A 14214-nucleotide genomic window follows, 5' to 3' on the forward strand; every position below is an offset into this window, starting at 1 on the left:
ACAGGCATAGCAAGGTCAACGCAAAACCCATAAAATTAGGGAGGGTGGGTGGGTGATCCGTTGCACACAGCAAAGAGAAAGCACCAGCAGCATGCACAGGATTTAAAACCACTGATCCCTCCCACCAAATTGCAACATAGAATTTACCCCAGCAACCCAGCCATCCAATCGTTGCCACCGGCTTCCTTAGTAATCCTGCCTGGCAACAGAGGGGTGGCCTGGCGGACCCCACCACAACACGCGATCTCCATGAGGGAGAACACGCCTTGTGGGATTCATAGAGTCACAGAACTGTAGAGTTGGAAGGGACCAAAAGTGTCATCTAGCCCAATGCCCTGCAATGCAGGAATCTTTAGTCCAAGGTGGGACTTGAACCCACAACCCTAAGCTTTAAGAGTCTTATGCTCTACTAACTCAAAGGACCAGGTTTCCCCCCCCCCCTGAGGGTACTCAAGCGTACGCAGTACCGGCACCATTCCCCCAAATGTTAAAAATGTGGCCCTTACTATAACAACTTAATGATGAGTACAGGCACCTATATGGATGGATGACAACTTTTTCAGAGACTTTTGATCATAGGAAGCACATAGATATATTTTTTAAAAAACTAACCATGGTCCCTGGGAGATGAGCTTCATGTTTAGCAACAAAGACAAGTCTAGGAATTCTGGCCGTTGCTCAGATTGTATTTCCTGTTTTCATCAGATACCAGTGTGTGGGTTTCATACTGATTTAATTTCAGCTCTTCTGATGTTCTGCAGACAGAGAGAAAGTATGCCAGTTTCAGCAATTGCCTCATTCCAGTGATAAAAATAATATATGCACCCAACCAGGACACAGTTTTGCCTCTCTTTGTAAACGTAACGTTTGTAAATGTCAACAGTGGGAAATGTTGCCTTTTCTTTTTTAACATAAATGCTGCAATTGGAAAAAAAATTGTTCTAGTATTTTATGGTTTGTTGTTGTTGTTAAATTGTAAGAATGATTTCAAATGTAGCATCCCATATATAGCAACAGGTAGGTAGCCGTGTTGGTCTGACGCAGTCGAAATAAATAAAAAAATAGTCCAGTAGCACCTTAGAAACCAACTATGTTTGTTCTGGCTATACAGTAAGCTTTTGTGTGCTTGCAGAAGAAGTGTGCATGCACATGAAAGCTTATACCCAGAACAAATTTAGTTGGTCTCTAAGGTGCTAGTGGACAAAATTTTTTGTTTTTATTTATTTATTTCATATATAGCAAGTTATTGGACCATTTGAATAAAAGTAAACTCACACTAGCCTTCCTGTGTCTAGTGCATACACTAAGGTACAAAAAAAGATTGCTTCGTCTTGCAAACACACAGGTATCACCTAGGGAAAACATCAATTAAAGCATCTTTATTAACATGCTCTTCTAAGAAAGAAATAGATGGGGAAAGGCAAGGGGTTGTCAAGCAGTGCATCACCTAACCACAATATAACCAAAATCAAGATCTTCTTATACCAACCATTCAATATTTTCAGTGGAGAGGTTATATATAGTAATATGTTTCAATGTTGAATGTGTAAGTATATGTCTAGAGACAATGGATAAAACAAACACCGCTAGATGTACTGCTGGATAATTGGTTGTTGGTTATTGGTTATTGTATTTGTTTGTTTAAAAACCAATAAAAAATTGGTGTTTTTTTAAAAAAAAATATAGAGAGTGCAGGAAAAGGGGTGATTCTATGAAGAAGGCCAGTGTGTTTCAATGCTACATGTGTCAGCTGCAGTGAGCCTTGGATTCCTCGTGCATTGCTCCCCTGTGCTTGGAACGAACTAGTTCAGTTGAACATAGTTGACCAAACTAGTTCAAAAATCTCCAAACTACACATGAAAGTAGTTCCTATAATCAGCAGTTGAACTAAAGGTGAATGATCACGGACCTGTTGTGGGAGTAGGAATAGAAAACTGGAGTGGGAGAATTGAATGGAATAGCTAGAATCCTGAACAGGAACACTCTACACCACAACATTCTGTTGTAGTGTAACAAATAATGTACAGTAATGCAACTGGACTTAACTGTCTGGGGTCCGTTACCTTTTTTAATGTAACTAATGTGTTCTGAACTCTTCCGATGAATGCACTATATTTGGCACTGAATATTATGGGAAATTGTTCCATTAGGTTTGACATGAACCAAATCATAGCTCTGTGGATTTTCCACTCATGGAGTCTTTGTAGGCCCGATATTGCTGGAACAGAGTGACCCAGATGTGGTTTTTTTAAGTCCGCTACTGTTATTATTAGTGACACATAGATGCAAATTATGAGCTAAGGGCTTTGGCAGTGGCAAAACACACTGTGATTTCATTATGTTGTGCACAGAGATTGACACATGGAGCTATTCCAGTTGTGTCATGGTGTTACCTGTCTTTTGTGACGGTTGCATTCATTTGGCATAAAAGATGTGAAGCTGACTTCTTGAACCGAGGAGCTTGTAAGATAAAATATGCAGACATGATGCGAGCATGTACAAGGTGCCAGCAAGAGGCAAAAAAATAGTGAGCCTGCGTGCGAAGTAGACGTGCTACCACTGAGCTACAGCTCTTGCCTAACATAAGGAAGTCCATTCCACCCAGGCAGACCATTTCTGCCTCTAGAGCAGTATTGTCTTGTGCCAACTGGCAGTGGCTCTCCAAGGTTTCAGGCAGAGGTCTCTTTCAGCAGTGCAAATGCTCTTATCACTGAGCTATGGGGTTTCTGCTGAGCTACAGGGTTACCAAACAGCAGACAAGGTATTGCACACCCCCAGTCTCTGAGCAATAAGAAGCCTGTGCTTACCCAGGGTTTGGTTTCCTTGGAATGAAGGTCAATGGAAACTGTGGTGTCTTTAGGATATGTGGTTTTATTTACACATATATACCACTTAAACATAGGATTTGAGGGGTGGTGGGAGGGGCTCATAGCATCACCACCACAAAAGATCGTGCTCATCCATTAGTGTTTCCAAGGAAGGCCCACTTTATACCCTTGGGTCCATCACAGAGCAGACATGCCTCTGTTTCTTTAGCTTCTGCTTTCTGCTTTCCTCTCTCTCTCTCTCTCTCTCTCTCTCTCTCTCTCTCTCTCCCCTTGACCTATTCATAGCTGTCAACCGTCCCTTATTTGGCTGGAAACTCCCTTATACCAGCGCTGTGTCCCGCTGCTGTCCCTTATTGATGATGTCCCTTAAATTTCCCGGGTTTCAAAGGACGCAGCTCCTCTCCCTCCCTTCCTGCTGGCCAGGGAGGAGGGAGGCTCCAACTGTGTTGCTTGGCTGCGTTGTTCACCCAATAAGGAGTCTAAGAACGACTGGGGGGTGGAGCTTGCATGCCTTGTGCCGATCAAATCGGCCACGTTGCCTGGGGACTTGCCTTTGCTCAGCGCTTCCCAGCGGAGAGGTGGCGGTGGTTTTCCTTGCTGCATCCTCTTTGCCGGGTTGCTGCGCTGTGGGAACCACCGCTTGAAGCTTCGTTTGGCTGCTGGCTGGGCTTTCTGCCTTTGGCTCGGAGGGACTCAGAAGTTGAACATACCTGTGCCCTGAAAATCCCTTATTTTGGCTGCTGATCCCTTATTTTCGAGGCTGCTGGTCCCTTATTTTCAAATCTGTAAGTTGACAGCTATGCCTATTGTTCCCTATTTAGGATGATGTGGCATCCAGCCAGGTGGGGGGTTGTGATTGAGGAAAATGCTGGCTCCCTTCTTGGAAAGTGCCATCACTTAGTTGTTACTATAGCTACATAGCTCTCTTTTTGAGATTCTGATGAGAGCACTTAACTGGCCAAAAGCCATTACCTTAACAAAGAAAATTGTCTGACTGGTTCAGTAGCCTTTTCCAGCGGTGTAGCGTGGGTTGTCAGCACCCGGGGCAAGGCAAGTAATTTACGCCCCCTAACCCCTAACCTGCCGCCGCTGCCAGCTTCTTCTTGCTGCTGCCTGGTCTGGTCTGGTGTGGTTCTCTCCCGCGCTCAGCGCTGCGCTGGGCAGCCGCTGCACTGTCCCTCCCCCAGATAGTCCCTCGCTCTCTCTCCGCACCGCATGCCTGGCACCCACCCCCTCCACAGTGGGCGGCGACCCAGCGGCTCGGATCGGATTCGCACAGCCAACACTGCAGTGAGAGACAGTGAGTGAGCCAGGTAGGGGCAGAGAGCTGCGAGTGCGAGCGCCCCCCCCCCAGATGTTGTGCCCGGTGCGGACGGCCCCCCCGCACCCCCCACGCTACGCCACTGGCCTTTTCTACTGGATTCTAAACCTCACTGGATACAGAATCACAGCCCTGGAAGCGATCCACAGGCATCATTCAGACTTACCCCAAACCCCATGACAATAAATATAAATTGATTGGCTTGAAATTATGTATTTTAGTGCTGGTTTTCTTAATTGTATTCTATTTTCCTTTTGGACGTCCTAAATATGTAATTACTAAAGCTTTTTTGCAAGCCATTTTAAGGTGCATTTACCAAAAGTCTGGTTGGGCAGGCTGAATGTGTGAAGTTTGGGACAACCAGGCCTGACATTTGCAAAAGGTTGTAGCTCGATCAAGAGAAATACTAAAAGTAATATACAGAACAGCATGCATAATCTCTTGGGCTTCTTCCATTTTCCCTTCCCGTCCATTTCAGCATGTAATCTGAATGCACCATGGTGCGAACGAGTGAATGGAAGTTGCCTGACTTGTTCCTTTATGAGGTTGGGCATAAAATAATAAGCAAGCCACCCACTGTAAATTTAATGAGGCAATTTGCTTCATGGATCATACCCAATAAATGACACAGAAATCATTTCTTTTCTACTGATGTGTTGTAAGACGTGACTCAAAGGAAAGTGATAGGGTATGGTTAAGGGAAGTCTCAGTCGTTAGCAAACAGTTACGATTCCAAAAATAGATATTTTATTAAAAGTTTAACACGTCACATGCAATGATTGCAGCAAGTACATGTAGAAAGGGGAGGGAGCCGAAGATCTCCATCTCCAAATTCTTTACTAGGGATCTAACTAGAAGTTCTTGCCTAGATAGCAGCCATGTCTTGGGTATTATCAGATGCAGTTGGTGATTTTCCTTGGGACTTCACATGTGGGGAATTTTAACCAATTCCTGGCAAAAATATCAATGAAAAATTGCTTCAACATGAGGGGCACCAAAGGGAGCTTGGTTTCTAATGCAGATTGCTATAATGGGGAAGGGGATTTTCATTGGGATCACAGATGAGGAGGGAAGGATAAACCTCCCATCCCTGCAAGCTGTGGTCCCACACCAAGTATGAAAGGGGAGAGAGGGAAACCAGCTCTTTCTTCTACATTGAGGAAAAAGAATAAAGTGATGCAAAGGAACCAGAAGAGCAAACTCTGTGACTCTTATCATTTAAGTCTACGGCCGTTTACCTTCCCGCCGGAGCAGTACCTATTTATCTACTTGCACTTTGAGGTGCTTTCAAACTGCTAGGTTGGCAGGAGCTGGGACCGAGCAACAGGAGCTCACCCCGTCGCAGGGATTCGAACCGCTGACCTTCTGATCGGCAAGTCCTAGGCTCAAATATCTAAATAGCTGTCACATTGGAGATGGAGGAAGATTGTTTCTCCTGCTCCAGAGGGTAGGACCCAAACCAATGGAATCAAGTTACAAGAAAGGAGATTCTGACTAAACATGCGGAAATACTTTACGACAGTAAGAGCTGTTCTCAGTGGAATGGTGTCCCTCTGAAGGTTGTGGACTCTCCTTCCTTGGAGGTTTATAAGGAGAGGTTGGACAGCCATCTGTCTTGGATACTTTAGCTGAGATTCCTGCACTGCAAGAGGTTGGACTAGATGACCCCTAGTGTCCCTTCCAGCTCCATAATTCTATGATTCCATGTACCAGAAAGGAAGAAACTACCGCTGACCCCTGTGGGTTTTATTTCAAAGTTAAGATGCTTACAATAGTGCTATCGCTCTCATGTAGTGTTACAGGTTTCAGAAAGTTCATTGAGCTGGTGTGTTGCAATCCATCGATGGACAACTAAGGGTGAATTCGCCTGTGCATGTTTATAACTTGCAGATTGCAACAGTCCTATTCATTCATTCATTCATTCATTCATTCATTCATTCAGGGTGAACCCAGGTGGGCTTACAGTGGGGAGAGGGTGGAGGTACATGCAAAAGCTCTGCCTCCAGTATCTCAGCAAGCTCTGGTCAAGCTCTGGTGAAGCAAAAATGTGAAGAAGGATTCTAAGTGCATTAATATGAATGCATGCGTCGGAAAATCCTGAAAGCACAGAGGTTCCATTGGTGGAAGCATTTAGCTCTGAACACAGTTAGATCATCCCTGCATACCTTCACTCTCAACACGATTCGCACTTTAAGCCCGCAGACATTCACACAAACACATACATAGGACTGTGATGTTACCTACATGGGTCTAACAGCTGCCACATATCAAATATCACCAAATGGAGTTTTTAAGTTACCTCATGTCATGCCAAGAACAGTATTTTTCAAAGGGCACAATTCCCCCAATTCAATTGTGAGTCACTGTTTGAGAAGATATCATCAGTTCTAAGAAAGGGTGAATGTATATATAGCAGCAAACAGAAGATCAGAATCCTGAAGAAAGCCCACTGAAGTAAAATTATCTTCACCTCCTGCCTGAAAGCAGGAAATGAAAGATCCATGTAATCGCATTGTACCCTGAATTCCTTGGTTCATTTAGAGACTTGCCAGGTTTAGACAATCCTAGGTTCAACTGTATAGTACTTTGTTCTGCTGTGGTTCTGGCCACCTGCTCTGTGTAAAAAAATTAATAAATTACTTTTTTGGATGCAATTCTGCACACACTTAACTGGACCAAGTCTTGCTGAGCTCTGTGGTGCTTGCTTCTGAGGAGACATGCAAAAGGACTGCTGTGTAAGATACAGCCTTTTTTCAGCACACAGCTCTGTGGGGTTTACAGCATCTGTGATGTTTCAATAGAACTGTTAAGTGATCTGACACAGTATTTCTGATGTTCATGGAATGGATCTCTGAAAGGAAGGGGGCAGTTTTGGAAGAAACTAGTAAACTATTGTGTATGTTCCAGTTTCCCAGAACATAATGGTCAAGTCTTGAGGTGGTAGCAGTGCGATGACCTGGCTTCTTGATGGACTGCCTGTAAATATCTATGACACTGGAACTAAGTCATCACTTGCACCCTGTGACATCTTATTTCTGCATTTGGTTTAACTACAAAACGTTGCCTTCAGATTTTTTTTATATTTTTAACAAACCAGCAGTCAAGGACGTGATCTAAGATTTATAGAAGTGATTATCTTCTCACTTGCTGACGTAAATTTGCCTTCTGGAAAACCCAAGTTGTGTCTCAATATGCTGCTAATGAACAATGAGTCAGAGCAACTGATGATCTCTCCCTTTCCACAAGAGTTTTATAGTAATCACAAATGCAAAATCATGGCAACTTCTATTCCAAGAGCTTTAGAAGAGAGGATCAGGACTCTTTTTGCTATTGCTGGCTCTTTGGCTTGACGGTTTTGAATGCTTTTCAGTAACGAGTTTATTTTTTCCTCTTGATGTGATAATGTAAGATAGGGATGATCATTGCCACCACTGACATTTAGACTTGAGAATGGTTGTTGTTGTTTTTATTGTCTCGTGAACTGACAGTGCAGAATTCCTGGATGCTTAAGGGAAGCAACTTGTTGCATTTGACATATGCATTGCAGCAAAGCTCTTCTCAGGTGTTCAAATTGAATGCATAAAGAGCTTTAGCTGGGTAATGCACACAGGCTCTCCTTCCAATGACCCTATCATCACAGGAGACCTTTGTGTGCTGAGCATGGAGGTCTGAGGCAGCTTCTATTGCATTCAGGTGAACCCTGTGCTGTCAGTTCCCAGGTGTTTGGAGACATTGAAACACTGGACACACTTGGAAGCCCCCTTCAGTTCATCTGTCTCAGTGCTCAGAGTGATGCGCCAGGGATGGGGACACTCAGATTGGGACACATACACCTAAACCCATAGATCAGAATTGCTGTGCATTTCTAATAAGTCTTATAGTAGCTCACTGCACCACCTGATGGCCATGAAAAATCCTAGAATTAATGCACTCTCGCTCTCGTCCTCCCTCCCCCTTCCAATATTATTCTTAATGTATTTTTGTGAGTTTGGGGGATTCCATGGTTGAAATAGCTAGGTCAGCTTCTTGGTAATGGCCCTAAGGTATGGGTGATTAATATATGAAGAAGCTGCTCTGTTCCAGAGGCCAAATGGGTGGGTCCCCTTCCTCACCTGGCTGCTAGTGAGAAGGACAAGAGCCTGTGTGAGAGAGCTGGGCTAGAAGCAGACTGCAGGCAAAAGCCTCAATGAAAGAGAGAGAGAGAGAGATGCTTGATTTCTGCTTGAAGCTAGGTAAAAGGTAAAGGGACCCCGTGACCGACTCTGGGGTTGCGGCGCTCATCTCGCCTTATTGGCCGAGGAAGCCGGCGTACAGCTTCCGGGTCATGTGGCCAGCATGACTAAGCTGCTTCTGGTGACCCAGAGCAAAGCACGGAAACACCGTTTACCTTCCCGCCAGAGTGGTACCTATTTATCTACTTGCACTTTGACGTGCTTTCGAACTGCTAGGTTGGCAGGAGCAGGGACCAAGCAATGGGAGCTCACCCCGTCGCGGGGATTCGAACCGCCGACCTTCTGATCGGCAAGTCCTAGGCTCTATGGTTTAACCCACAGTACCACGCTGTGATTATGGGAGCATCAAGATCAGGCATAGGCAAACTCAGCCCTCCAGTTGTTTTGGGACTACAACTCCCACCATCCCTAGCTAACAGGACCAGTGGTCAGAGATTATGGGAGTTGTAGTCCCAAAACATCTGGAGGGCTGAGTTTGCCTATGCCTGATCAAGACCTTCTGAGGTATTAATGCTGCAAACCCCTCCATCATATACTCAGATTACATATGTGTGTCAATAAACCACATATCGTAAAGACACCACCATCTTGCTGTGCCTCATTCCAAGGAAGCAGAACCCTGGGTAAGCGCCAGGAACCCCTGCAATCCTGCACTGCTTGGAGATTGTACAACAGTACAATTTAAAAAGTTTCAGAGTTCAGGTATAGAATCTCAGCTGGGATCAGAAATCATCCTACCTTGCTTCTACCTGAGTTTTCAAAAAACCTGAGTTTACAAAACATTATCCCTAAAGGTTGACGGAACCAGCACCACCACCCCAATCTGAGGTGCAGGCCTGGGGGAAGGCACAAATATCACCTATCAGACTATGGCATATATGTGTGTGGTGACACGCGGTCGCTGTTGTGGCAAGGTCAAATGTGGGAGAAGCTTTCCGGCCTTCTCACACCGCAGCACAAAGACTTACGGATTTTTTCACCCTTCCTCCTCGTCTCGCCCTCACTCCAGACACTTCCGAGTACTTGGGTCATGCAGAATGTAGTAATTTCTAATGCGGCTCTTGTGGTAAAGTGACTTTTTTCAGGGGTGGTGCCACACAGCTCCTTGCCAAGGATGCAAAGGACCCTAAGTACTGTATACCTCTGCTTGTGGCCATAGACTCATTGCGATTCACTGAGATGCCATTCATCAGTTGATCCTGTGGACCAGGTCGTTTGTAGCTTATCCTCTTACAACCACTATCCAAGTGCTGTTACTAAGTTCCACAGAAATCACTGATGCAATAAACTGCGCTTCCTTTTTCAATTAAATCTTCGCTGGAACATATTTTTCCTCAGTTCGCATTTTTGAGATAGTCCTGATTCCTTCTTTACTGGTAAAATACTATTCCTTCATAGAACTGAGCTGCCTGCCTTTGGTGCTCTGATATTTTTCCATTTCCCATCTAGATTTATGTAAGCCTTCTTTATTATTAGAAGTACTTATGGGCATACTGGAATAGTACCCATCTGCAGCCCAGCGTAAGGGTGCTCTGAATCATTTCATGACGTCTGTGTCAACAGTTGCCCCATCATCAACAGGAAGCAGCTGCACAATCAGGTGTGGGCAGGTGGTTGAGTCCACTCTGGCAGTGGGGAGAAACGACATCTGAAAGTACATTAGGTCCCTGCAGCTCGGAGAGAAACAGCACAGCATCGCTTAAGGAAAATGGAATAAGGGGGATAATGGGAGATTCATTGTGCATGTAAACTGAAAAGCTTCCGAAAGGGAAGGAAATCATTTGGCATCAGCAGAAAGTACCGTAAATGTCATCAGAGAAATTACACATAAGTGCATACGACAGAAGGTCATCTCAGTAAACTAAAATTCAAGTATAGCAATATTTACACATCACTACAGCTATTTTGGACTACAGTGCTCGTCATCCCTGACCATTGGCCATGGGGCTGACGCGAGTTGGAGTTCAACAACTCTCGTGGGTACCATATTGGGTGCTTCATGTTGGCTACCCCTGCGTGGACTCTGGGAAGCTGCCTGATTCAAAAACTCCATGCACCTGGGGAAATAAGCGTAAGAACAGCAAACATTGGAAAGAATGGCGATCATTTGGACAGTGGGATGGCTAATGGCACAGGCTTGTGAACACAGCAGGCCATAGGATCTAGTGAAATACACTTTTCTGCACTGTATCTCTGTTGCACCCATATAGGGAAAACTCCATGTGAACTCACGTTCCCATGATTTATATTTATGAAACTGAAGCTGCGGTTGAGTGGCATATTGCCTGCTTACATTTGGCCTTGATGAGCACAGTAAAATTGTGGATGTAGTAATACTGCTCATTGCAACTGCTGGTCTGTAAAGTCCTCTGGGTCTGTCTGATTTATTTACAGACAGTTGGTTAGGCACATAATGAGAGCGAGACAAACACAGCTGCCTCTTTTCCAACAAACAAGCAATTTGCTCATCATCAGACTCAAATTCAAGGGTGGTGCATTAATTCTGAAATAATTGGCTTCTGTGATTTACATACACTTTTGGAGCTAATCCCATCACCTTCAGGTCAGATTGGGTAACGCAATTAGCATCCCTGCAAATTCTCCACAGTGAGGTACCCAGTTCGTGGCTTCTTCAGAAGTCCTACCTCAAAAATGGATAGGATCAATATTCTAAGGCCTTGGAAATTGTGAAGCACCACAGGGCATTTCAAAATCCAAGGGATGACAATATTGGTAGCTACATCTCTGTTTTACAGAAGTAGTAAAAGTGAGGGGATTTTTAAAAAACAAAACAACCACCACCATTCTCTGTAGATGAGAAAAGAATTTGCATTCAAAAACTGTTAAATGGATGTGGGGCACAGGAATTTTGTCCTATTTACCTTCCTTTTGAGGTGATTGAGGGGTGTTTGCGAGTGTCCTTTTTTGCATTGTACAAATAATCTCATCTGCAGTCTCCACCCTGCAGGCTCCTGTTGGGATATGAGTACTACGCAGCTGTGAACAAGCAGCTGGATGTTTACATCACATGATGGAGCTAACCCTGGGACGGGAAGCTCCAGGGATTTCACAGGGATTTGTTCTTTGTGTCATATGAGACCTTCCTTTTGCTTGTGTGAAGGAAGTCTGAGTGAGTTGCTCGGAGAAGTCTGAGTGAACTGACATGTTTTTTGTACAGTTGTACAGTCAGAAATAAACTAGAGATGAAATAGACTTTCTGACTATCTTCTTTCTCCTGCTGGTATGCAAGGAAGAAGGGGGTGTGCACCTTTCACCCAGGGAGGTGTCACATATCAAGATCTTCCTGGACTGCCGGGATACCAGCCAGGGTAGATCACCGGCAAACAAGCCCCTGGAGCCTGGGAGAGAGGCCAGCCTCTCCCGAGGGGGCTAGTTTTCCAACAGCTCCCTGGGTGCCCATACTTCAGTTAAAGGCATCATGAGGTAACTTTTGCCCAGTCATGTGTGTGTGTGGTGGGACAGAGCCATGGAACTGCCCCTCCCCCCTGACACCAGTGCCTCTGCTGCTTACCCGGAAGAGGATGGAGTGGGGCAATGGTGAGGTTAGGGCTGTCTGGTTCCACATACGTAGGACTCTCAGCTTCTACTATTAGACAAATTACATTGTTAAAATAAATCATGCTTAAATAAATGCACTTACTTTCCATATCATTAGTGGCCTCCACTCTTCAATCTATGGAATGGGCACTTTAACAAGTGCAACATAATGTTCATTCCACATTTGTAAGAAATGAACCTTTTCCTGCGGTAGCTCCCGCACTTTGGAACTCCCATAAAGCTGACATATATTATAATCTGCAATTATAACTGATTTAATTGCTATTAAAAATTGATTTTTTAATAATAATAATAATAATAATATATTTATATCACGCCCATCTGGTTGGGTTTCCCCCAGACACTCTGGCCGGCTTCCAACAGAATATTATAAACACCAAACATTAAAAACTTCCCTAAACAGGGCTGCCTTTAGATGTCTTCTAAAAGTCAAATAATTGTTAATTTCCTTGATATCTGATGGGAGGGCGTTCCACAAGGCGGGCGCCACTACCAAGAATGCCCTCTGCCTGGTTCCCTGTAACCTCACTTCTCGCACTGAGGGAACCACCAGAAGGTCCTCGGAACTGGACCTCAGTGTCCGGGCTGAACGATGGGGGTGGAGACGCTCCTTCAGGGATATTGGGTCATTTTATCTCCATTCTGATTTTTTAAAAACCTTTGTTGACATTTTCAATGTATGTTTTATATTCTTTATAAATTGCTTAGCGGTTTTCTTTACAATTAAGCAGTATACAAAACATCTGGAGGGCACAAGATTGGGGGATGCTTGCTGTGGCAAACATCAGTTCATGGGTGATTGGCAAAAAGAAAGCTGTAACTGCTGTAAGTGATAAAATGCTTTGGAATTCTGGTGTTGCAACTTGGATCAATGCAATGGTCTTTGGGGGAATGTGCCTGACCATATCATTCTTTTGCTAGAGAAGCTGAGGCTTTTTGACTCTTGGATAACACAAAATGGCTTATCTTTTGTCTGGAAGGCATAGCAGATCAGACATTTGCTACTTAATATCTCTTCCCATGTCAAGCAAATTTCCTTCTCAATTCAGTCTCAGTCAGGGGCACCATCTTGGTGGTGGGGCTGAGGGGTCAAGGGCACCCCAATTTTTTCAAGGAGGGCTACCTCAATATTCAGCTGTGACGTATCACCTCAATATTCACCTCAATATTCAGTTGTGCAAGCATTTCACGTGGCGTGCTCACATCACTTGTACACGCCAAGTATATTGTGGGGGGGGGGGTAAATAATCATATAAACTGCTGTCAGCATTGACGTTTTCAGCAGTAACCATGTAAGATGAAACTACATTTACCATAAAGCAGACTAAGTAATGTGCTTGAAGAAAAAAATCAAAGCAGATTTTGCCGTAGGCTGCAGACTTGAAAGCTTGCAAACTCTTACCTGAAAAACATGGCTGCAGTGAAATAGATCACTTTTCTTGTTCATCCCAAAGAATGTAAGCTACAGAACATGACAACAGTGGATTATTTTAAAATAATATAAATTGCAAAACTGATAGCTATTACCCCAAAGCCTAATAACTTTCATGTAATAATTCAAATTTGATAAGTGTTGAGTTGGAAACTGTCAAATAGGCTGCATATTTTAACAAATGGATCATAGTTTCCTTTTCAATCAGATCCACAAAAGATACCGTTATGAATTAAACTAAAATAAGAGAATGTCAGAGAATGTCAGCCTAGCCATAGATCAGCGTTTCATTTTTCATAAATGACTCAGCTGGTAGCTATGGCAACTTCTCACTCGTATCATCACCACGTTAGCTGTGGCCTAGTTCTCATTGAGGCAGGAAATATTTGCCTGGGCACTTCAGACTGCAGGTGAGCTCTCACACAACTGCATGTTGCCCCACATGAAGACACCACCCCGTCACTGTATACAGCCCCCAGCCAAATCATGTATACAGTGGTACCTCGGGTTACATATGCTTCAGGTTACATACGCTTCAGGTTACACACTCCACTAACCCAGAAATAGTGCTTCAGGTTAAGAACTTTGCTTCAGGATAAGAACAGAAATCGGGCTCCGGCGGCGCGGCAGCAGCAGGAGGCCCCATTAGCTAAAGTGGTGCTTCAGGTTAAGAAGTTTCAGGTTAAGAACGGACCTCCGGAACGAATTAAGTACTTAACCTGAGGTACCACTGTATATATTACTGTAACTCAGGATGCCACATTTGACATCTGAGATGAAGTAGACTCTCCAGTCCATGAAAGTTTATGCCATAATATATTA

General features: G+C 44.2%; 1 long non-coding RNA gene across 1 annotated transcript; it reads right to left on the bottom strand.

Annotated features, from left to right (window-relative positions):
- Positions 1-9984: 9984 nt before the first annotated feature.
- On the bottom strand, positions 9985-13424 carry LOC308458965. Its single transcript, XR_013977788.1, has 3 exons — positions 13363-13424; positions 11914-11988; positions 9985-10048 (listed from the first exon to the last, which is right to left on the bottom strand). It is a non-coding gene; the product is annotated as an uncharacterized lncRNA (long non-coding RNA).
- Positions 13425-14214: the final 790 nt, after the last annotated feature.

Source organism: Podarcis pityusensis (genome assembly GCF_964106645.2).
Source record: "Podarcis pityusensis genome assembly, chromosome: 11".
NCBI lineage: Eukaryota > Metazoa > Chordata > Lepidosauria > Squamata > Lacertidae > Podarcis > Podarcis pityusensis.